This window comes from Lathamus discolor, chromosome 12 (genome assembly GCF_037157495.1).
Source record: "Lathamus discolor isolate bLatDis1 chromosome 12, bLatDis1.hap1, whole genome shotgun sequence".
NCBI lineage: Eukaryota > Metazoa > Chordata > Aves > Psittaciformes > Psittacidae > Lathamus > Lathamus discolor.
This window is the reverse complement of record NC_088895.1, coordinates 10,006,423-10,032,500: the sequence shown is the minus strand read 5'-3', so window position 1 is coordinate 10,032,500 and position 26,078 is coordinate 10,006,423. Positions and strand designations below refer to the sequence as shown.

At 39.4% G+C, this 26,078-nt stretch overlaps 1 protein-coding gene across 1 annotated transcript in view; it reads right to left on the bottom strand.

Annotated features, from left to right (window-relative positions):
- The window catches only part of TMEM132D (transmembrane protein 132D), a 241,735-nt gene that overhangs the window by 184,529 nt on the left and 31,128 nt on the right, over positions 1-26,078 (bottom strand).

Genomic DNA, 26,078 nt, shown 5'->3' with positions numbered 1-26,078 from the left:
AAATATCTTTTTTTCCATAGCAAATTCAAATCCTTGCCCTCATTCAGAAGAGTGACATAGGGTTACCACAGACGGCATTCAAAGGCAACCCAGTTTCCAAGCTCTAGTCCACAAATGCTTTACTAGTCTGTATTTTTTGTTTGACATCTGACCTAAATATTTATTTGCTCATTAAGTACTGCAGTGGCCTAAACTGATATTGGTTACTCCCAACCACCAGCCTTCAGTTTATGTACTGCGATTCACTGCAAATTCTCGAACAGGATGGAAGAGGCTTGTTATCTTCAGACGCCATGGGAAGGTATTGTTAGTTACTAAAACCCTCCAATTTCAGACCACAAGTGTTCCCTGAAAATGATCTGAAAAATACCTCTCACAGCAAAGACCACCCTACCTCCCTATGGGCTGTATAACTCAAATGGGGAATTCACCTTTGCCACAAAGGAAGCCCCACCGATGCCACCCATAACTGACACGTCAGGCAGGGCACCCCCATAACAAAGCAGTGCAGGGAATCTCAATCTGCTATAGACTTTTGGACTTAACGATATTTTCTTTTGCCAACCTAGTTGATTTTAGGATTCCTATGCTCCTGTTCTATATCCAGCAAATGAGAGTATTGCTGTTTATTTCCCCTCACTCTCTGTGTAAACTGCAAATGCGACAGACTTACCTTACTACTTATGTAAGAGCATCACCTACAACAACAAGGCTGTGATCTCAGCTAAGGTCTCCAGGCACTAGCACAATGCAAAAAATAAACTAGAAAACAGGAGCAGAAACTTTCTATATGGAAAAGCAAAACCAGGCAGCTGTTAAAAACAAAATAAAAACCCACAGAAACAAACCAAAACACAGATGAGGACAGGCATCACTCAGCTGTAAGACAGAGGGAACAAACCTCAGCATGAAAGAGGTCAGGAAGAAACGACTGCAGAAAAGAGTTAGGCAAATCTTTCAATCTTGAAAACCTGAAATGCCTCACCCAATAAGCAATTAAAATAAAAACCTTACTATTAAAAGTTTAATTAATGTCAACTCTAAAGCCCCACCTGGAATTAGAAATAAAATCCATCTAAAGAATCAGGAAAATGGCCTCAGCACACATCCTCATGTGAGACTGCAAACTGCAATAGCAATAAAAGGCTGAAGTCCTGTGATCCCTAGAGGTGGAAAATTCAGGTTGGATCTTGTTTGAATGCAAAGGAAGTTCCAACCAAGGCGTTTCTGCTTCTTCTCAGTCAAGAGTAAACTGCAGAGATTCTTTGCATACAAGAACACCCTTTATTTTAGTCTTGGCCTTCTCAGCATTCAGCTCCCACTCTTTCCCCAGATATTCACTGAGAGCATATGAAGTTTTTTAAGACCTTTTTCGAGATAAACCCCCAACAAAGATTTCTAACAACTCTAAATGGCTTTGCTAGTACTTAGAGTTGCAGGGATGCATCTCTTATATCCAGCCCTAAGGCAAAATCTGTTCTGTTGTTGTACTTCTCAGATCCCCCAGCCTATAACATTGTTCCTCCATCTAATGTCCCATTTATAAATTCCACACTCATTTTGTACTCCTCCCAACAGCCTGGCAAAGCACCATTAAACACAGTGAGGCATCAAGGAAGCAACTTAGAGAGAGGGGAAAAAAGCTCAGGGTATTCAATTTTTTATTCCCTTTATTTTGATTGCAGCTCCCTTCCTTGCATTCCACAGGGAGAAGTACATTATTTTTATATTAAAGCTAACAGTGTTTTGCCTCATCATTTTTTAATCATTTATTTTAGTGCTTAATTATCTCAGGGATTAAATATCTTCCTTCTGTACTCTCCATCTCCACAAGACAATGTTCCTCAGAGTTTGTAAATCAGTGACTCTTTGGAATAGGAAAACACCACAAATGGAAACACACAGGCGAACTGCCTATTACAAAAAGGAAACCATCTCACCAGCCAGAGCAGGGCCCACTGGGTTTTAGATTCTGGGGCAATGGCAAACTGGTCTGCTGGCTGTTGCACTTCCCACTACCATCAATCTGTGGATGTGCATGGAATATGAATTGGCTTTTGCTGGAAGCAGACAGCAGCTTTCCAAACAGCCAAAGGCCAAAAATTCAACCAATTTTACACTTTTATCTGGGGAGAGTTATAATCAGCACAAACAGAAAAAAAAAACCCTCAAAACCTACACTGAGCTCTGCAGTACCATCTGGATTTTGACCGTGAAAGTTTAAGGATTCTGAAGGATAGGAAATCGAAAACAAAAACAACTATCAGTGGTTTTAATTGCAACCATGACTATTTTGGTAAAAATTATGCCCTTTTTTTTTAACAAAGGCAGAATCACATAAGATTAAAATTCCTGAGAGTTGTTGGGTAAGACCCAGCATAAAAGCGGAGTTTTAAAGATTTCAGTGATATCATCTACTCTAAATATTGTATCAGATCTGTACCATCATAATACAGATATAACCCACCCGAATAAATAAGACAAGAATCACACAATGCCTCAGCTTAAATGTGCAAACAAAAGATGGGTAACTGAAGTGCTATTAAAGAAAAAACATTAAGAAAAAAAAATACAGAGTTAAATTCAGGAACTGCAATTTACTGTACCACTACATCTGAAGGTTTGTGTACATGGGGAGCTTGGCAGCAGGATAACCAAGTGCAAGAGTGCAGAACATTAACCCGCCTTACTAGTTCTATGTGCAGATGTGTGGCACAGAGCATGCCATACTCTGGGTTGACAGAGAAAGGCATGCTATCAGAGTGAAACAAACTTTGAGTTTAATCTGTTCATATAAGGATAGATTCCTAAAATCCACAGATTCACTCAACTTTGAATTGATTAGTTGTGGCAAGCTGTAACATCAGTTTATCTCAAGCCAAGACACTGCAGAGGAAAAAGCAACTTCTTGCAGAGGACCACACCAAGAGATGCCTTGTAGTACCATGGAACCTGAAGGGGCAGACCCTCAACTGGAATAAGCTGCTTCACTGCAAGGTCTAGTGAAGACAATCTACTGCAACTGCAGGGTGGTGTTATGGCATTCCAGATTCAGGAGATGCGCCCCAACAGCTTGAAACAAACCAATAAAATCTAATTTTGATGTTGTGCTTATGCCAGGAGCTATTATTTCTCAATCCTTTACAATGGCATCTGTGTTTGACCTCTCCCGCTGTGAACGGTTTGTTGAGGATTTCAATCAGTGGCCACCTGGGAAGAGATGATGTACTAGTGCAGTTTTTGCTCCTCTCTCCTTAGTAAAAATTTCCCTTACTGACACCGTTTTAAAAATACTTGTCATTGACGGAAGAAGCAAATTCTTTGCAGGTCAGTGAATATGAAAAAAAATCCAAGAAAAACGCAGCATGATCAGTCTCCTCCCTCACAACCAAAGCTTGTGCGTATGATACATCCCTCAACACAGCATTGTAAACCTGCTGCATTTACCTTCCAAAAGGTCATACTGCTTTCTTCATTAGGCTATTAATTTCATACTACAGTCTGGCTAAAAACCTTCAATCTTTATTTCTTTAATATCATGTAACAGCAGCTCTCAGTCAGTGACAAACACACTGTTTATAGCTCAGTTTTATTGCAAAGTTATTGACCATTGCCTCAGAAAATTGAAGAAATCTGCCAGACCACTAACTCCGTTATATATTGCTACATCCTTGGGACTTCATTGCCCAAACAGTTACTTTATTGTTAAAGCTGTTCAATCCCCAATCATCCAGCATTCATGAGAAATACAACACTCTTCCAATCAATTACATAATGCTACTAGTTAAAAAAAGCCTTTTTCTTGTAGGTTGAAGGGAACAACTTCTCAGGAAAACTGCCGTACCAGCTGCAAGCTCAGATGGGCAATGCAACAGATGAAATTTGTTACTGTTCTTTGAGGGCTGAGATAAGTGCTTCTTTTCAGTCTGACCAGAAATTTTATTTAGTTTCAGCTGTTCTTGAATCTTCTGAACACTTTTGCTCTCCTAAGTTTGTAAGGAATTCAAATTGTCTTTTAGCCAAGCTCTAGGAAAACAACCCCATCTAAATATCAGGTAAAGTTTTCTGGCCTACAAGGGTTCTGAGAAGGGACTCTTCATTAGGGACTGTAGTGATAGGACAAGGGTTGATGGGCTTAAACAGGGGAAGTTTAGGTTAGATATTAGGAAGAAGTTCTTTACCGTGAGGGTGGTGAGGCACTGGTATGGGTTGCCCAAGGAAGTTGTGAATGCTCCATCCCTGGCAGTGTTCAAGGCCAGGCTGGATAGAGTTCTGGGTGACATGGTTTAGTGTGAGGAGTCCCTGACCATGGCAAGAGGGTTGGAACTGGATGATCTCAAGATCCTTTCCAACCCTAACTATTCTGTGATTCTAAGACATTCTGGTCTTAACCTAGTTAGGTGGCTGAATCCACTAGTGCCCCTATTTAAAACTGACCACAAAACCATAGTGAATACCATCCCCAGGCATATCTCAGTCAGTTCATAACAGAGGGATGATCTACTCTGCCAGGATGTATCACTATGTCCCCATTTCTTACAAGTAAGTATTTCCTTACGAAGACATTATGACATGTAAAAATCTTCAGGGATCACGTTATTCTCTACAAAGCTGTGTAATACAAGACTGAAATAACGACTGATGTGATGCTATCACTATTCACACTGGAGCGCAGATTTCCCATCATTCTTCTGCTTGCTTTCCCAATGAAACTCATGTTCTGGCAACAAACACCATCCTTCTAAAGGACAAGTATCAACAGAACAGCGATAAAGCTAAATCAAAGTGTCACAAATAGGAAAACAAAAATAGAACCCTGCAACCCAAGAGTCACACATTTACCTGTAGCAAACTAAAAATGCCTTCAAAAGCCAAAAGTCACCAATTTCTTTTGATGTCCTTTCCTTCTCAGCATTTCAGACTGCTCTACCTGCTTCACTTGATAATGCTCTCTGGAACTGTTTCATCCTTGTAGGAAATAATCATTCCTCGAGAACAACGCTGTTTCCAACCTGCCAACATCCCCCCTTCCGCCAAGTTATTACAACTCTTGTTCCTGTTCTGCTGGCCTGTGCTGAGCTTGTTACAAAGCAAGGGAAAGATTGCTTGAACATCAAGGCCACAGACCATGAAAAAGAGCGTCTCTGTAAAAAGGCGACTCCTGTTCCTTGCAACAGAATTTCAAAGAAGTTGCAGTTCTATTAGAGAGTGCAACATACATTGAGCGACAATGAAGTACATGCTGAATATAGCAAATTAAACTTTGCAGAGGTACAGACAAATCCTTTGGATCATTATTTCTAAGAGGAATACACACTTGCAAACCATTCTATGAAAACTATCGAGCATTGCTACTACAGTCAGAAACAGGAAGCATTTTTAAGTGTTGGGGTCTGCAAAGAAGGAAGTACTCTGATAGAATGGGCTTAAACTCCATGCAAATGTTCAGTGCAGAAATGCTTTACTGAAACAGAGGTTGGAAGCCTTTGCAAGAGGCAATGTTAAAAGCCTGTCTATCAAAGCACATCTTAGCCTCTTTTTCTTCAATCATGCTAGACTACTCCTCTTGAGCAGTCTTGTAATCCATCTTGCAATTTCTCCATTAACTCCACAATGAAGTTTCCATGACCCAAGTAGGAAAGGAAGAAAACCTAACGAAATATGGTATAAAATTCACCCCAGAAGGGTCTCCAAATACAATGCTGGTTCAGAAAACAAGAAACACATCTGCAGAGCAATCCTCAAGTTAAGAAGTATGCTCCATCTTCAATGGTGAACCACTTCGACCAACTCAAAGAATTGTCACACAAGGGTTTCAAGGACTCACGCTTCTGTTTTTACCTACAGTAGGGCAGCAAATCTGGATGAAAGACTTTGTACCCACGATTACAGTATCCCAGAGCAGGTACACACTGATAAGTGTACGACTGGACTATTCACCTGCTGTGACGAGTACAGGGATATTTATGTTATCAATCAGATGTTACTAGACCACAATGATTCTACCATACGGTCTCTCCACACAAGATCTTTCACACAGGAACAAAATGTTTAATTTTACAGAAAAATTTAGAAGTTACAAACGCTCAGAAATGGTCTTCTAGAAAGGGAGCTCTTGTTCTACCAAAGCAACTCGAATCACAGAAAGGTGTTCTCAGTCTTAACATGAGCCACTATCAGAATCTTCAAAAGCAGGGTAATAAACTAAACCCAAAATTCATCTATCCATTCCACAAGCCTGCCTGTCAGAAGCCCCTTGTGATCTACCATAAATGATGTCTGAAAGTTGAATCAGGACATCAAAGGACTTCCACATCTGTAGTGAGAGCAGGCATCTGATCTTGGTATGCATAATCTTACAGGCATGACTTCAAGGATCATTGCAGGTCACATACTCATCCAGCACTTTTCATACTTTAACTGTTATTTGACTTGATGGGTTTGTAAGTGCTCACCCCGATACACGCTTAGTGGATGCAGATTGTACTCCCAGTTGCTGTATCAATCCAGCTGATAAATGGGCCTGATTATCAGTCAGATAAGGTCCTTTTCACAACAGCACTATAGCCTGATGACACAATATTTTCTATGAATATCCCATTTTACTCAAGTTTAAAGAAACTTTTGTAAATTAATCATTGATGTCAGAACAGACTACACCTCATCACTGGAGAGAGATGAACAATCCTGAAGTTATTTTATTATTCACATTGACAGACAGATAAAGAAATAACTTAAATAAAAGGGCTGCAGAGGAACACACACACCTTTACAGTACCAAGTGATATAAAAATGATCAGAGAAAGAGCATATAACAAAGGTTCCCACCTGAAAAGGCAGCAAAGTAATAATTACAGAGAAAATTAAGATATAAAACATTGTTTCGCACAAGACCTGATGTCAGCCTGAACATGAAAGAGCAAAGCAGTGATGGGCACCACAAAGAAAAACAGGAAAAAAACCCCAACCAACCCACAGTTACATTAAACTAGTGGGGAACAGGGAAGGAGCAGGAAGGAAAATTCTTCTGACACTCCAGATGCAAAGCATCAATAATCACACAGGGGGCTGCCCCCAAAACATCATCTGCATGTGATGCAAGAAGTAAAAGGTACTAGACACTGTAAGATCCATCACTCCTTCAAGTGTGTCACTGCTTACAGTAGTGAGCTTTTGTCTCTAACTCACTGGGCCATCTTGACACACTTCACCTCTTTGTCTTTTCTGGAGTTTTGATGCATTTATTTAATGAACCATTAAAAGATAGACTCTCTCTTCAATGAAAATAGTACTAGGTCAGGTGCTGTCAACTATGGCTCAAGGAACCCCTATGGTCAAATGGCTAAGAGCCAAGGGCTTCAGTTTCTGACATACTGAAAGATATCTCAGACTTTAAATGGCAACAATTTGTGTCCTCCCTCCCCTCCTATGCCTCTAACTGCGGAGAAAAAAAAGCCATTATGATTTCAAATATTTAAAGAACAAAACCCACAAACTTAGAAAGCTGAAATTCTTGCCAAGAGTATCTCGACTTCCATTTCCAGTGTAATTATGTTCAGTAACCAACAAAAGGAAAGTAAGGTGGGGTAGTGGGTGAGGGCAGAGTGTGCCAGTAGATGGACATCAATTGTAAATTCCTCACAAGAGGGACAGAAATACAGGACTGTGCAGTACAGCATAGCTTTATACTGCTTAAATATACAATCAGAAGTTGACCAGATTCTGACTCAAATATTTCCCTAATCCCCCCCCTCCCCCTCCCCCACGCCCTTCATATATGCAAGGATACCCAGCCATTATCTAAGGGAGAAAAAAAAATTCTAAGCATTAAATTAACACCTGACTCTGCAAAAGTAATAGGCCAGTTTCTGTTGCCAGTCTTTCATGAGACAAGCCATGTCTTTAGATGCTCATCCAATTCCAGTGGAATGTGAACTGCAGCACAAAAGTGATTGTGGCTGTTGGCTGATCATTCTCCTCCTCCAGAGTATGATCCTTTAAAATGAACTTTAAATTTGTAAATCCATATTGTGCCTCTACATCTTGCTGCAGTCTCTATGCCTAACACTGAATTTGTACAACCAACAATCACAGTATTGATCGTCTATTGCTACATTCACTAACAAGAGAAAAAGATCTATTTTTTATAAGCCTTATTTAAATAATACCACAGTGATGGTACAGAATCACAGAATCACAGAATCCCAAGGGTTGGAAGGGACTTAAAAAGATCATCTAGTCCAACCCCCCTGCAAGAGCAGGGTAACCTACAGTACATCACACAGGAACTTGTCCAGGCGGGCCTTGAATATCTCCAGTGTAGGAGACTCCACAACCCCCCTGGGCAGCCTGTTCCAGTGCTCTGTCACTCTTACAGTAAAGAAGTTCTTCCTGATGTTAACGTGGAACTTCCTATGTTCCAGTTTACACCCATTGCCCCTTGTCCTATCACTGGATATCACTGAAAAAAGCCTAGCTCCATCATCCTGACACCTACCCTTCACATATTTGTAAACATTGATGAGGTCACCCCTCAGTCTCCTCTTTTGCAAGCTAAAGAGACCCAGCTCCCTCAGCCTCTCCTCATAAGGGAGATGTTCCACTCCCTTAATCATCCTTGTGGCTCTGCGCTGGACTCCCTCAAGCAATTCCCTGTCCTTCTTGAACAGAGGGGCCCAGAACTGGACGCAATATTCCAGATGCGGCCTCACCAAGGCTGAGTAGAGGGGGAGGAGAACCTCTCTTGACCTACTAACCACTCCCTTTCTAATGCACCCTAAGATGCCATTTGCCTTCTTGGCCACAAGAGCACATTGCTGGCTCATGGTCATCCTCCTATCCACCAGGACCCCCAGGTCCCTTTCCCCTTCACTACTTTCCAGCAGGTCAACCCCCAACCTGTACTGGTACATGGGGTTGTTCTTCCCCAGATGCAAGACTCTACACTTGCCCTTGTTAAATTTCATCAAGTTTCTCCCCGCCCAACTCTCCAGCCTGTCCAGGTCTCGCTGAATGGCAGCACAGTCCTCTGGTGTGTCAGCCACTCCTCCCAGTTTTGTGTCATCAGCAAACTTGCTGAGGGTGCACTCAGTTCCCTCATCCAGGTCATTGATGAAAATATTAAACAGCACCGGTCCCAGCACCGACCCCTGAGGAACTCCACTAGTCACAGACCTCCAGCTAGATTCTGCGCCATTGACCACAACTCTCTGCCTTCTTCCTTTCAACCAGTTCTCGATCCACCTCACTACTTGATCGTCAAGCCCACACTTCCTCAGCTTATCTATGAGGATGCTGTGGGAGACAGTATCAAATGCCTTACTGAAATCAAGAAAAACCACATCTACCGCTCTACCATAAATTTCTGGGAATGTCAATAAAACTAGTAATATTTCACTAAACACATAACCATTTTGGATTCTTCAAAGAAAGTGCAACTTACAAATATTTGTGTTCTCAGAAAGAAGTGAAGTTATCAACCCCTGCCCATGGCAGGGGGGTTGGAACTAGATGATCTTAAGGTTCTTTCCAACCTTAACTATTCTATTATTTGTACCTGAAAAGCCTGGAATTGGAGGACGCTATAGAATATATGTAAGTTATATACACATATATGCACAAGCACAGATACAAGAATGTATGGCACGAAACACAGCCAGGGCTCATTAACACTGCTTCTTGAGTATTTCTACTCTTCACTAGGATCTCTGGTATAGACACACTGTGAACACAGGAATACATGTTGCCCTGAATCTATACATCCTCCTTCTTTAAAGTTCCAGGCGACAAAGGTTTAACTCCTGTTCTATAATGCTGCTCTAAAATAACACATGCAGTCCAGATCTCACCAGCTTTCCTTCCAATACAACAGCTATACTCATTAACAGAGATGAAGAAGAAGCTTCTTGACATGTCCTTATTAGCTTTTGAATCACAAGGTCTTTATCCTTCCCATGAAGTTTTCTGTCTTTGCTACAAGTTTTCTTTCTTTGTACATCTATAATCCTGACACATTCCTGATCCTTTTCATCTTGTTGCCATCTAAACAGGAAGATAAGGTGTCTCAGAAGAAGACTTTGTCTGAAAAAAGGCACACAAACATCAGTGTAACTAAACAGGCAGGTTTCCAGGAGTCTTATTCCAACCATTGAATGACACCAAACTTCTAAAAGGTCTGTAGCATGCTTAAAGATGCTCAGCTATCTCTAATAGCATCAGGCATGGCATCTTGTCTTCCTCTATGTATGCCAGAGAGGAAAAATGAATACATACTTTTTCCTAAAGGAAGTTTTGCAGAGCTAACAAAAGCAGCAGTGTGTGCAGCTAGCTATACCTCAGTTGCTTCATCATCCCCAGGAGTACCCATGATAATCCACTCCCAGATCGTGACTGAGCAGAAGAGATGATCTAAAAACTTGCTGCCAAGCAGCTCCTCTCTTCTCATGCCTCTTTTGTTCCTCCCAGTTGCAAAATCATGCTCTCTCTACTCGCCATTCTCTAGCCATCCACTGAATGGTCATCTCTTCTTTCAGGCGAGATCACTCAGCTCATCTACATTGGCAAAAACAATCTACTTTTTCCTGGCTCAGAAAAATCTTTCCAGACTTAAAATACCTTTGAAAGTCTGACTTATTGTTCTAACAGAGCTGTGAAATACTAGTATTTCTTTAAAAAACAATGCTAGTTTGCAATTTGACAGGTGATTTTGTAATTATTTTGCCCTTTAGAAAAATACATGGCATATTATTGTATCTTTATTTCCAGCACAAGAACACAAAGAATATTAAAGCAATGTGCTATTCTCTCAACTCTCTACAGCGTAAGAGATAGAAAAGGTAAGAGCAGTGAAATGATGATTTTATAGCCCCATAACAACTTTTTTCCCTATGCAGACAAACTGCAAAGGGTGTGAACTCCTGAACTTACCCAGTATTCATCCAAATAAATCTAGCAAAAGTTCTTTGGTTATACAGATCTCCAAAGTCTTATTTGGAAAGTGATTACACCTTTTCAAATCACTTTCTTTCTCTTCCTTCTCATACCTATTTAAAAGTGGTTTATAGATAAGCTGATTCTGATAGAGATGCTACAGCATTTGACACTCTGTAAACACCTAAAAATAGAAAGATAAGCAAGTCTTTTTCTTTTTGCCTGACTGTTTCCAATGTTTTCTTTGGCACTTCTTTGGGAGTTTATTCTGTCAATTTTGAGCCAGTTTCACATCTCCTTGAAGATTCTAAAGGTCATATTAATATCTGCCTCAGCTAAATACCTTGTTTACTTGAAGCCTGACTAGAAATTGTAATGTTATAGCTGGGTGTCACAGTCAGAATCCCCTGAGGAGGATGCCATGACATGTGGAGCCAAAAGCTCTGGCTATTTAGTTGCAGTAAAGTTCCTCCTGGAAAATGTGGAGGATATTTGAAATTCAGCAGCAATAAAGACTGCAGGGGAGCTGTACAAGAAGCACTGAGAGCTCAAGATTATTTTCCCCTACCCTGCAATTATCTTGGATACTTAAAAATCCCTGCTACTTGGACATGAATAGTTTTGCATTCTAATCCCACTGAGAAGCTTTGAACAAAAGATTTCAGAAGCACTGGTGAAAAACATACAATAGAAACCTCAGAAACAATAATCCTACATTTAAATCAAATTACAGATATGCTTTCTGCTGAACAGGTCTTCCACTTACAAAGAGCACAAACTGAAGCCCCTGTCATAGCGAGCACTTAGAGCCTGGCTCTCTGAGCATACAAAACAACTGTCCTCATGAGTGTCTTGGTGCATACTTGCACATGTGGATTCATATGCACATTTGAAATAGTTTATTTTTAGCATCCATGCTTGTGTGTAGTTAAGAGCAAATCCTACTGCAAGCAAACCTATTAAATTGCATATATTAAGTCTGCACCAAGTGGATTCTACAACTGTATAATTGACAGATGTTTCACATCACTGCTTGTAAATAACAGATTAAAAGAAGAGGTTCTCTAATTGAATGTCTACAGAACAAAGAGGAGTATCTACTAGGTAGAGCAAGACAGATGGCAGGATTTGTCTGCAAGCAGAAAACCAGCAGAAAGGCATTACCCAATTTAAGTTGCATTTGGAACATCCACTGGCCACTACATTTTATTCAGTGGGGCTGATTTATAGACTGAATAAATGATTTTTCAGCTGCCCAGCTAAACTAATCAAAACCCAAAACCAATTCTCTCAGGTCAATCTGAAGGGAGATTTAGTTTTTTACATCACATCACTATAAAAGGAAGAAAACAAAGGCAAAAATCCCCAAAACAAACAAATAACCCACACAAACCATAATGAAACCCTCAGAATGGTTTTAAAACTTAAAAAGAAAATTAAAGCTTCTAACCCTTCTTCTCAAACTCCATCTTACTTTTTGAATACTTTCACAGGAAAGCTATTCTGTGTCTCCATTTTAATCCACAGCCTTTCCATTCAATTGGTATGTATAAGAGGTACTGGAATCTTTTTTTCATCTAGTACATTCATAATAAAGGCAGATCATTTGAAATTTGACATCAGCCACACTTAAGGAAGCACTCTTAAACATACAAGCTACCTCTCAGTGTATTTAGATAACAATCAACTCAGTGGATAAATGGAATAAAGTGGAGCAAATATTTCTATGCCTAGTTACCAAGATCCACAAATCACTACCAGCTGCTGTGTTATTACGTAACAAAGATAAGGATTAAACCTGTATTTGGAAGACAACAAATATACAATTAAGACCAAACAGAAAATTACCGATTATCTAATTTATGTTACTATTTCTCATCTTCTTTACATACCTATGTTATGCATTCAATAAATACGTAAGATCCCTTTCCTTGTCCCTGAAAAATGGTTTGAGTTGATCAAACAGATCACAGATTGTATAGACATTTACTGCCTGCCACTTTAGTAAATATCCAGGAATAAATCAACCAAGACAAAACACTGAAAGTGAAGGAAGCAAAAGCATTAAAGTGACATATTAAAAGTGCTCTCCCAAATTGCATATAGTTCACAGAGGTGCCACATATAAAATTTAAGACTTGAGGGCATTAAATTGTATAAATAGCAAGTAGTATTATTGGTACCATATCAGAACTTTTAATCTTGAGTAATTTTGATACCTTACTATACTACCTGAAGAAGACAGATCAAATTCACTGGTAATACCTTGGGAGGAGATACCTGTAATAGGTGAAGAATCTCATATAGTGTACAGAAATAGGAAAAATGCTCCCAATAAAAAGTTCATCAGATAGAGTGCATGCAGTACCCCATGGGAATCAGCAGTGCAAGCAGTTTGTGTGCTAAAAAAAGTCATATATCTGGTCCTTCCAGGTTATGTCTCTGCTGCATGTGCATGCCAGTCCTTCCTCAGCACAGAACAATTAAATTCTGCCTACTTGTTAATGCAACACCGACTGAAAAATAAAATAGCTTGAGCATCTCAGCATTTTTATTGTTTTCTGCCTGTTGCTTCCCTGTATCACCCAAAATCCACAATTACCTTATATTGTGACCATATCAGAACCCACAGGCTACTTCTGAACAGCAGAACATGCAAGGAAACACACCATAGTGGCCATCATCAGCACTCTCCTATGAGCATGGAACAGCTCAGTATTTCAAAGACGGTGTGAAACAAAACCCTTCTCTCTCATGTTAGCTGAAGATTTCAGATTGGTTTTTCTGCAGAGTACCTGTGGTTTTGTTTTGGAAGGAAGCTGTTTTCTTTGTGGTTGTTGTTGCTTTTTGTTCATTATTTTTTGAAGTACTGATCCTGTCAGGATGTTCCAAATTATTTACATTTAAGAGAACGCACAACCATCATATGCACTTACTGTCAACTCTACTTTCTGAAAAGAGGACTCTTCTCATTTCCCCAACAGAGTACAACATGATCCCTGCTTAGGAACATGCATAATTCCATAAGCTGAATAACTGAAAGCAGCAACAGATCACCTTTCCTCACAAATACAAAAATATCAACTCCCACCCTTGCTCATGCAGAAACATCCCTTAGGGCTTATGCCCTCTGGTTTCTTTCAGTCTCTTTAAAGGTCACAGTCTGACATTTCAACACTGTTAGAAGACATATAGAAAGTCTTCCTTCTTATATGTGTGTCCCTGCTTAAGTATTATTCCCTGGTAGTCGCAAGGGCCAAAGCAACAAATTACTTCTTTGTAAGAAGACTTGATCTGGTAACTGCTTGGAGACTGATTAAAACTAAATCAAGGCAGCTCAGCTGAAATAATGCTAGATGGAGAGAGATTAGCCATAAAACCAACAATCCACAAAAAACATGAAACTAAAATAGAAGATGCACCTTTCTTTCTCCTACTTAAGTTGAAAAACAAAACCAAAGATGAAGTCAGATAGGCCAGAACAGCTCAGCTCCTTTCTACCACAGCAAGTTGTGTATTACCAGTTATGATTAATACTTCAATCTAACAAAATTCTCCTCTCTCCACTAAACCATGACCAAAAGATACACCCCACCACCCCCAGAAAACAACTTTCTTTATAAACCAGGATTTGAAGCTTTTATATCCCACCTTATCCTTCACAAAGCCATTGTAAGTGGTGACTGAGGTCATCAGACAGCATTAACTGCTCTTAAAGTGAAGGGGGAGACTGAGGGGAGGAACTCTGTATTTAATTAGAACCCACACCAGGGGATGGTTTGGCTAATTGCGTAACTTAGCAAAACCCCAAGGCTGCTCCAGGTTAAATTAGTTTGTGAAAGCTTCCTACAAGCTTTCATGCTCTTACAGTACTCAGAATGCTATGTGCTCCATTAATGCCTTTCCTGACATCACCACCTGCCCAAAGTTATTAGTTAGAAAATCTCCTATAATTTTTCAGAAGGGTCTACCTCCTCTCGGGAACAGCTAGCACTGAGCCGCCACAGCAACTGGAAAGTTACGGAGCCACCTTCCCAAATCCTTCTGAAAGCATTTTAACAGGGAATGGCTGCAGTTGTGGGGGGTTTATTGCTTTTTATTTTTTGATTGTAGGAAAAACTGCAGAAAGGTTTCTTGGAAAATTTCTGCAGCTGTAATTAGGGAGTCTATCAAATGTGTTGCCAATTAGCTTAATTGGTGTGCAGGCTGAGTGAGACCTGTGGAGGAAAGGTTTCTCATTACTTAAGGGGGATGGGGGAAGAAAGAAGACCAAAAGTTCTCATAAGTTTGCTAAGAGGAAGAGAAGCAGAGGAAGTTTTTGACTGCTGCTCATGGTGAAGTAACAGTTCTCCAAGTATGTCAAGAGAATAAGATCTCTGAAGAATGGTTTCAGCTGCACTTTGCTATATCCCACACAAAGTGCTGGGATAATGATGATTTCCAGCGGGTTCTACTGGATTACATCACAAGAGCTAAAGCTCTGATATGGATTGTAAAGATATTCAGCTTTATCAGGACAGATGTAAGAGCTGCAATCTTAGGCACTGTGTACCTTCCAGTACCAGGAATAGATCACAGGAGTTCTAATGTGCCTATTAGTTCTGGAGTGATGGACAATGAAAAGGCTACAGTGAAATAGTGAAGATATTTATGTTGCTTTTAAAATGAATTTCAAAAGGTTCACCGATAAGGCAAATGTCAAATATATTGATCTCTTTGTTGAACACTGTAGATTTGTTGGTTATCACCTCCTGGAGTGTGCACATACATGTTCACACACAAACAATCCCATCGCAAATGTGGTAAGTAATACACAGCATTAAATCACTATCCAAACTACAATTTTGCACAGGAGTAGAAATCCCAACCCGTTCCTATTATTCTGTCTTATCTACATGAACAGCAGATTGTATGTGTATACACATGAAGTGTGTAAAGTATTAAAAGTAAAGCAAAGCACAGCTATATAGCTTTTGAAGGAAGGAAGTTCCACGTTAACATCAGGAAGAACTTCTTTACTGTAAGAGTGACAGAGCACTGGAACAGGTTGCCCAGGGGGGTTGTGGAGTCTCCTACACTGGAGATATTCAAGGCCCGCCTGGACAAGTTCCTGTGTGATGTACTGTAGGTTACCCTGCTCTTGCGGGGGGGTTGGACTAGATGATCTTTTGAGGTCCCTTCCAACCCTTGGGATTCTGTGATTCTGTGAAGCTATATGCCCTGCCTGTGACTTTAGTGACAAGAGACTTCAGTACCATGCAGCTTGGCTGTTGTTAAATTTATTCCACGGAAGCCAAGAGAGAACCAAACAGCTCAGTAAGACTTAGCTGGCATAAGATCAAGCTCAGACGAGCAGAACGTTAAAGCTGACAGTGCCCGATGATCATACTCAGTCTATTTCTCCACATCTTTAACTATTTTTAATTTATGCCCTGATTAAAGTGCAGCTCTAAGCAATGGAATTTTTCTGGGATTGCCCAGACGTTTGATCTTTGCATCTCAAGAGAATATATGAAATTTCATCTCAAACCAAATCTACACTTTTTTATCTTAAACCTACAACTATGTCCAAACACAGTCAAGATCCAGAATTAAACAGCTCCTCTTTGCCTCACACCTTAACTAGGATGGCCTCTCAGCATTAGTATTCTGCATTCATAAGAAGTCAGTGAACTAAAAGAAAACAATGTCTGAAGAAAAAGAATCTAATCAAAGCTACAAACCATAGGGGCTTTGTCTCATGACTAGTGTCTCCTGACCAAAATACAGCTCAATTCACATCACTGCTTCAAGTGCTTAATGATTTTCAGTCTTTTATAGTGCAGATCAATTAGCTCATCATGGTACCATGGTGAGATTAAGTTTAAGTAAAGTTGTTCCCCTGTGTTCATTAGCCTATATGAAGGTTTAGTCTCTGACCAATTTCCAGTGTGCAGGTTTTAGCAGCATACTTTACTGATCAGAGACAGCGGGTAACCTTTAAGAAAAAGGTTTCAAATATCAGGTTTTCAAGCCAATAATAAAGCCAAGCAATATTTTTATAAATAAAGTTAAAGAAAAATACAATAAAAATGAAGCTATGTATTCCTGTACCCCAGTGAAAACTGTATACTAATGGAAAAAATAAATGCACAGCAAGTTTTTATTCACAGCCCTCATATCTAAAGGTCACATATATCCTACTCAAAAATACACTACAGTGCTTACCAAATGCAGACATGGAAATGAGCCTATCAAGAGCAGAACAGCACTTACTAATGCACAGCACACATTTCTGTCTGTAAGTAAAACTGCAATGAAAAGAACTAAAGGTAAATGTACCACAATTAGGTGAAAGAATAATAAATATCCTCCCTATATTATTTTAATATTCCTCTGAAAATTTTATATTGCTCAATTCTGCAAGAAATTTCAGAGGGGCTGTTGGGATTTTGACCTTTCTTGGCAGTGTTACTTTCCTGATGAAGGTCTGTGCATTAACTGGTAACTACCCCCATTCATACAAATAATGTCCATTTTGAAGTTTCAGCTGCAGTGTAACACCTAATCTGAATTGCTGTCTGTGAAAAGAGTGGATTCAGCACATCTTATTTATGTGCTTATCTAAATAGGAGGAAGCCACACAATATAATTTAATGTATAGAGCAGTCTGCTAATAGGGAAACTATGCTCTGAGCAGCTTTTACTCAGAAGGTTTCTGTAGCTTGAAATCTCAACACTTAATACAGCAGAATTTAATTTTCTGGGGCACAGTTTCTCACTGACACAGGTGCCCTTATAGGAGAATTTACAGTGTCCATTATCTTCTCAAGTAGGAAGCACAAGAAATGACCAAGCAAGAAAAGACATTATAAAAGACTCCACTTAATCTTAGATTTGTGGGAGTAGGGCTCCAGTTAAATATCAAAAGCTAAGTTCAAAGTCCCACTGAAACAAGACCTGCAGGTGATAGTGTGTAACTCCAGGAGCTGCCCTGCCCATTTAGACAAATCATGACTGGACTTTCTACACAGTCATTACATAGCACCATTTATCTTGCTTAGTGTCTCTGAGTAATGGAGAGGACAGAGACATTGACAGTCTACAGAAGATTCATTACCTGAGCCACTGAGGAGGGGAGTAAAGAACAAACACAACGCTTTTCGTCTCACTTTGACAGAATGGCAGAGGAATAAGTAAAACATGGTCAATACACTCCTGGGAATACCTGACTGTCAGTTTGCTAAGAAGTATGTACACTTTTTGCCTTAGGCTGGAAAAGCAGCTCTTAATTGGAATCAGATTGTGACCACCACACTCACAAAGCTCCTGCTTTGTGAGCAGTTCAACAGATCTCAGCCAGGCCACCTGAGAAGTAAGGTACCAGTCTATTCTGATTTCTTCGCAGTTAGATGGTATTTTCCTCTCTTTTGGGCACTAAGAACCTTTCAACTTTGCACCAGGGGATGAAGTGTGCTAGACTGTTCTCTAGCCTGCCATGAGCAATCAATGTAAAATTCCCCATGTCAAGCTCAGCAATGGGTTCCTCTGCAGAATAGAAGCATGAGTCAAAGCTCTACTTCTCAGGAGGCCTTTAGTTACCACTGGGGAAGTGTCTGCTTCCAAACAGTTCAAGGCTGCAACTTTCAATCTGTTATTTTATGATTGAAAGATCCATCAAGATGCAAACAGTGCAGCAAATCAAGACAAAAATCTCTGTGTAATGGTAGTACACGAGTTGCGACTTCATCACATTGAGATACCACATAATCCACAAAGACAGTAGAAACATACTTTTTATAGTAGGAATCACTAAAGAGATGCAGGATTATTTCTATTGAAGTTGACATCCTGTTATTTGCCTGCTTGACTTCCTTCCCTGGTCCATGCAGGTCTCCATAACCACAGAGATGTAAAACTACTACTGAAACCACTTCACTGGGCAGGTTCAGCAGGAGCTCAGCCTGAACTGGCTGACATAATCAGATACCAGGAGGTCCTGCTGAGGGACAGAAAGGAGTTGGTAACTTAAGCATACTTAAAGGTAGAACTTGGAGGTCCTAACAGAAATGTCCCAAGAAACAACAGGATGAAGGAAAAGCTTAAACTGTTTCTTCTGTCCCTGTTTAAGTTAGTAAGAAAGGGACACCACAATGAAATAGGCAATTTAGGATAAGACATAGCACATATAAACTGCACTAATTTACAGGTAATTGCAGTACACAAAACATTTACAAGCACGAATACTCACTGAACTAAGAAAAGAACTCCAGCTCTAGACAGGAATAGGTAAATCCTGCTAACCCATTTTCCAAACCTCAATCATGGAATCTACCCTTACAGAAGTAGATTCAGTGTTGAAAATTATCAGCCGCAGTTTGCTTTAATGACCCACTAAGTAAAGAAGCTCCTGAATGCTAGTAAATGCCAGCCTGGGTGGGGAAACTTACTCTGCTTGAAACGGGACAAATTACTCTGTTAGCTGTGTAGAGCTCTTAGGAAGTTTGAGTCCCTGTCACAGATTCCACTGTTGCCAGCACTCTCGTGGAAACCAAGGCTAATTAACAAAGAAAGCAAGAGCAGGATCACATTTAAAGGTGTACAGGTAGATAAATATACTTTCTACATGCTGGAAAAATTCAAAAGATGAAAAGGATAAAACCTACCACAAGCCAGCATGCAGTGGCAATCTGTCAAAGGTGCTCTGACTTCATTATCACCTCCAAAGTACAGTTCTCCCATTGTGCTTCAGCCATGAATGTAGCACAGGGAGATTTCAAAGCAGGCTACATAAAACATTTTCTTGGCAAAGATCCATGGCTTTATGCTCTGAACCATCTTTTATGTTATGTTTGGTTTCACTGCTCCATTCTGATTTTAACAATACTGTGGATAATAAATGAGTATGTTTCACAACTTGGTAAGATAACCAAAATGCCAGCCTCTACCTAATGAGCCTTATAATTGAGTTGTAATGAATTTTATGTAGTGCAGTGTAACTTGAATGGTGCAAGAGGCACTGGAAAGGTATTTAGAAGGGAACAGTTCTAACACCTCCATTTTCAAAAGAAGAGATAAAAATAATCACTGGTTTACTCACACATTTGTTAATCCTGACAGCATTCAATTTAAAACCATGAGACTACTCATGTGAGTAAATCTGTCACAGAAATAAGGCCGCAGAAATAAGCCCCAAGAGGTAAAGGTGACTATTTAGAAAGCTCTTCTTCGTGCAGTATCTAGCTAGAACCGTGTGACGCACTCCTGTGAAGAAGGGGCTTACTCTAACATGACATGAAAGCCTGGGAGTTCTGAAAAACCTAACAGCCACTTATATTTTCTACTGATCAGGATTCAGGGATAAAAGTGAGAAATCTCTATTCTTTTTCTTGTTTCTCTCTCTCTTTGATGAGTATTACCTCACTTGGATTTCACCTGGAAAAGCAATTAAAATGAAATTAGGTCAATGAAATCAAAGAAATACTTTCAGGTCTCCTAATTTGCTGGCAAACTTTATAACAAGAGGAATGGCAAATGACAACTAACTAATAATAAGCTTTCACACAAAACATTACTTGAAGCAAAACGCGTGAAATTCAAACAAAGAGCACTTGTGTGAGTACCCAGAATATTCTGAAATACATTTAATGACTTAAGAATAAACAATGGAAGGTTCAGTATTTACTCATGGAGGAGTAAATAAAAACAAGCAAAGTAACAAAAATCCCCACTTTTCATTATGTTCCGCCCAAGAGGTACCTGTAGCCATTTTCGAAGAAGGCATTGGTAACCACACATAGCTACACACACATTCTCAGGAAAAAGCAGTATCTAAAAAGATTTCTGAACTCCATGAAAGCCTGTGACACACAGAACGTGTGGAGCACTGACGGGTGGATTTCAGATAGGTTAACCCAGGAGGAAAAGGGTGCTGTGTAACTACACAAATGGGCTCTGCACCCTCTGCACTCACTGGTGCTGACAGATAGCTCAAGCTTTTATTCCTTCCTCCATGCCACTGCCACAGGATTAACCCAAGCTGAAATACTTTGTATCTGTAAAAATACTACTGACTACTAAAATCTTATCCAGGTAGATATTTGCTTAGATATTAGAGCATATTCCTACATGGATACTTTTCCGGTTTAGGTTTTTATTACATTCATTTTTTTAAATGAGACTGCACACTGCTGGGTTGCCACAGAAGGCCTCCACTTCAGTGGGATGCAAAAACATGCCACTAAGGAAGATTATTAATGTCATGGTTATCTTGTTGGCACAAGTCAGGATTGGAGGATCCCAAAAAGTTGTTGCTCCAAGCTTCCTTTCTGTTAAAAGTACACGGTCGTAAGAGCCAAACACAAACCAGTAATTTCACTTCATAGGAATTTGAGTCAATATCTTGCCGGGGTCTGCAATGCCATGGGAATTTTGTATTATCAAAGGATTTCAAAGAAAAACTGGATGAAATTCAATTTTATGCAAACGTGTGCTTTTGACACATGTAATAAAAAAAATAGTCTGATCCAAATCTCCACACAGCCAATTAAGAAGAGCTCCAAAGGACTTCAGATCAGCTTCTCCGTCTAGATTTTGTGCCATGATAGAAGCCAAAACAACTGAAGTACTCTCTAAATTCACTACTTTACAGAGAGGCTCTGTGGTGTCAAAATGTGGCATCAATAAGCATCATGTAGCTATGCTGATCCAGGAACAAGAGAGGCAAAAGTAGTAATTGTTATGACAGGCATGTTCTGAGCTCTGTTGGGACTGCATCTGAAATCAAGGCTTTGTGTGCTGTCAAGGGAATGAGCTGTGCCTTACAGCCAGGAGACTCATTTTTGTATCAGCAAAATATTCAAATATTGGGATCAGGTAATAAGTGATTTACATACACTTCAACTTTCCCAGCAGGCACACTAAATTAAAATCAAAATCTTCCCACTATCTGTTCTGTTATCAGGAAGTTCCATTTCTGAACTTCATTAATAGAATACAGTTGGCTTTACTCAGCTTTCTTATTTTTTACAAGCCTGATGCTTGGACAACCTGGCAGCTTTTTAGCTCAATCATATAAATGTCTTAATACCCTGCATTGATCTGGAATCAACACAGTTGCCGACACACAGATAAAAAGCACCTGGAGAATTTGATGGTTGTTATTTCAAGCTGTTTATTATTCCTCGAGGACTCATATGAACACTCAGAACTATCATGCCTGCATTAATACTGCTCTCCTACACCTCTGGGTACAGTAACACTGTACATTAAAGATGCTTTAGAAAACTGTTTGCGAGTTGATATTGCACTGGGATTACTTTGTATGGTCTGCAGCTTTGCACTAAATAAATACTGGAAAACTGCACGCTGCGAAGTAGGCTGTTTGAACTCCTCAGTCTGGCCCTTGGAACACAGTTAAGAATAAAAAAAAAGCACTGATATTTACGAAGTTATATTTTAAATCTTGGATTTGGCAGGGCTGTGATTAATAAAGACTCAAGGAATACTGTGCTTACAGGCTAGCACTGGAAAACAATCGTTCACAGGATAGTGAAGGAGCACTTTGTAAGCTGTTCTTGGTGCCTGTATGGAGGCAGAGATGCCCGTTTTTATCTCTATGGTGCAGTATGACAATGGATTATGAAAAAAAAGATATCACAAGGAGAGCGGAATGAGATGGAAGCATCCAGAGAAAAGCGGAAGAGAGAGCATCCAAAAATTCCCTGCTGGACTGCCTCTGATCTAGTGGGAGACCATCAGCCACAATTATACATGTAAGTTCAAGTCATGCACTCATGCAGTAAGAAAAATCCTATTAAGTGGAACAGATTCTATCGCCATGAGGAAAAACAGGTGCAAGGAAGCAAGAATGAATCAAAACAACCAAATCCAGACATCCAAATCAGTCCTAATTCCATTACAAGCACTGAAAATAATTTCATGCTGAAGTAGGGCTGTAAAGAAAATCTGTGGTACCAGTTTTTCAAGACAAATCTCAAGATATATCAGCACAGTCATAAGCAAGGTACATTCTGCATATAAGTATTGAGTAATACACAAACTTGCATAACTACAACTTTACAGATGTGCTGATGGATATTTTAAGCAAATACAATTTTCACTAGTGCCCTGACTGAATGAGCAAAAACTTCAGTTCCCCTTGGTCAAACAAACAGTCAGTGACACGTTGTAAATCCTAGCCCCTTGTCTGAAAAGACTTGCACTCATTCCCCTACACCAGGTTTCCTTCAAGCTACAGCTGTGAAATCACCAGCTGGATAAATGAAACTGTGCTTCTAATGAAGAGCTTTGAAAAAACAACAGTCATTAAAAATCTCAGTAAAGTTTAGATACAGAAGTAACCACATCAAGTTGAAAGCAGGCAATTCTCTTGGGTACTGCAGAACTGCTAAAATACAGTTTAAGTAAGACATTGCTCCAAGCCATTTCAGCAGCGCTTTTGGAATTTCAGGACAAGAGTGGTTTGTTGCTTATTCAAGCCAGGACCTTCAGGTATCCTAGAACAAGGTTCAAATACGACTGAAGCAGAGAGAGAACTGAAGTTGCAAGTTTAGGCTTTTATTAGACTCTAATGATAAGAGACCTTTTTTATCTCAACATTCTCCAATCAACCACTTGAGTTCTGTAGCGCAACCATGAGATACAGGGTTATCCCAATATTCAACTTCTCAATTTGCTTACTTCTGAAAATCAGACACTTTCCACAGTCCAGATGGACACAAGCTCCTATGACAACAAGTTGATGAGACTTAAATGTCATTCCTGAATCTAAACACAGACGAAACACTGAATTAATTATACGAGTCCTAAGGGAATCTAACTGCAAAATTCCTAAGCCTAAAGGATGAGGCTAAAATAGCTTTTCACAGGCTCTTAGGAATATTAAGCTTTTATCCTTGCAAATGTTAAACTTCATCCAAATGGGGCTTAAAAAAGATAAACAAACAACAAAGCTGTAAATGGTCTAACACATACTGATTTACTGTGATCTGCAAAAGCATTATTATTATTGATGATAATATTTTTTTGAACTATGTGCAGTTGGAAACACATCAAATCCCTCCTGTATTTGCAATGAAACCAATACAGAACTCAAATTAACAGCTATATAATAACTGAAATTTTACTTCTTTATTACCAGTTCTAGCCAGTATCATATAGTCTATAAAACAATTCTGTAACACATTATGCAAGCCACACAACTGAAGTCTGTACATCACAATTGTCAAAAGCCAGGAAACACACTGAGTTGGTGGTAACATTATAGAGGTCTGGATTGTCAGCCCTGGTTCACGATGCCAAATAATCTCACCTCGTTCATCTCAGAATAGTTTTAAGTCTCATCTGTCCCAGTTCCTTCAGAAAAACACAACCCAAGATATCTTTTATGATCCTTTTAAAGCAATCTACTCTTTGGTTACTCCTGCTCCTTCTGAATTACTCTTAAAGAGTCTTAGTACTTCATAGAGTTTTAAGTAATGAATTTCATAAACTCCCCATTCAGTTAACATGCAAGTGCCCTATTTATGAAGACTGGAATTTGCTGACTGCACCTTTGGAAATATCTTAAATAATTCTTGAACTCTTGTAATAACGGTGTCAGAAGCCAAATCAATTAGAAACCTAAAGCCAATTTAAAGAAAGCAGCAGTCTGTAGTTATATAAAAGCACCCTGCCCCAAGTGAGAGGCATACTTACTGCGAACAAAGTGCACGTAGACAATTCGCTGTCTGGACAAGGCAAACACTTCAGGAAAAGTCAGCAAAAGGTTTAATTCAAAAGAATTTGGCTCTTTTGGCTTGGACATAGATTTTCAATAGTGAAGCTGCAAAATTCAAAACTTATTTTACATTCTAAATGCAGAATCTTCCATTTACAACTTTTTTAAGTGCTCAGATTAGAGTTTTTTACTATAGCCCATTCTGCTGCTGCTTGTTATCTATTCTGTCTCCATATTACATTATATATGCATGAACTCACATAGTAGAGATACTATATCTACATGTCTATCGAGACTATTATTAATCATCTAAAAGGGGAAATGAAAATAATTTGCCAGATGTTATTAAAACGTCTAAGTCATTTTATCATCTAGCAATGAATAAAGAAGCTTATGTGGTTGTTAATATATAGTAGAAGGAAAATTACTGCTTCAGGTACAGAAACAAGCCTTTGTAAAGTCAGCTAGCAAACAGAACTGTTGGAGAACTTAGTATTTAAGGATTACATCCAGCATTTCTTTCATACTTCATCTGAACCAGGATTAACAAGAAGAAAACTCAATGCCTTGAGCAAGCAGATAGAGTTAAGAAAATAAAAGTGACCCGGTACAACAGTGTTACTTTGCACAATTACAACGCTTAATATTAAGCGGTTGAAAGAATTCTGCAGTACCAGTTAACTCCTTGAAACAGCACAGTCTTAGCCAAGTAAGCAATGAGGTATGGAGTGCAGCAGTTCCTGGGGTTTGTGTTAGATCTCCATCAAGTGTTAGGGTCAAACCTTACTTAACTCGTATGACAAAGAGACTGTTTCCAAAGAAAGTCTTCTGTGACCATCAATCCATTTGCCCTGCAGGTAAGCCTAGATTTTTCCACAGAGTTGTCTGGAAAAGTGGTTCCGTATTAGCTTTCACTTCCTAGCCACAGATTACGTTTTAAAATCTTTAGTATCTCTGTTTCATAAGAGATTTCTAATTTCCCATTCATGGCTGGATATTTTACACCTGTAATACAGATCACATTCATGTCTTTAAATTTCAGAGTACTAATTGAGAGAGTCCACAGCAAGACACAATCAAATTAGCCTCAACTGTCTGCAGAACCTCCTGTAAACAAAGCTGTAAAAATAATCAGTATTTCAAGTTCAGTACAGCTGTGACAGTAAATACTATGGGTAGAGGGTGTGCTCCAGAAATCCACAGCAGAAAACATATCAAAAAATGAGTGAAAAAATGCGCATGTAGATGAAAAGAACTTCTCTCTCTCAATAAGGAAAATATTTTTGCAGTTATTTACAGCACTTAAAGAGCTAAAGTTGCAACAGGGTTAGTAACACATTCTGGAAACCAAAGGTATGGTCTCCAAAAAGTATAAGCAAAAACATGCTGCAAAATGATTCTTAAGTTGCATGTGTATTCACATAGGTAC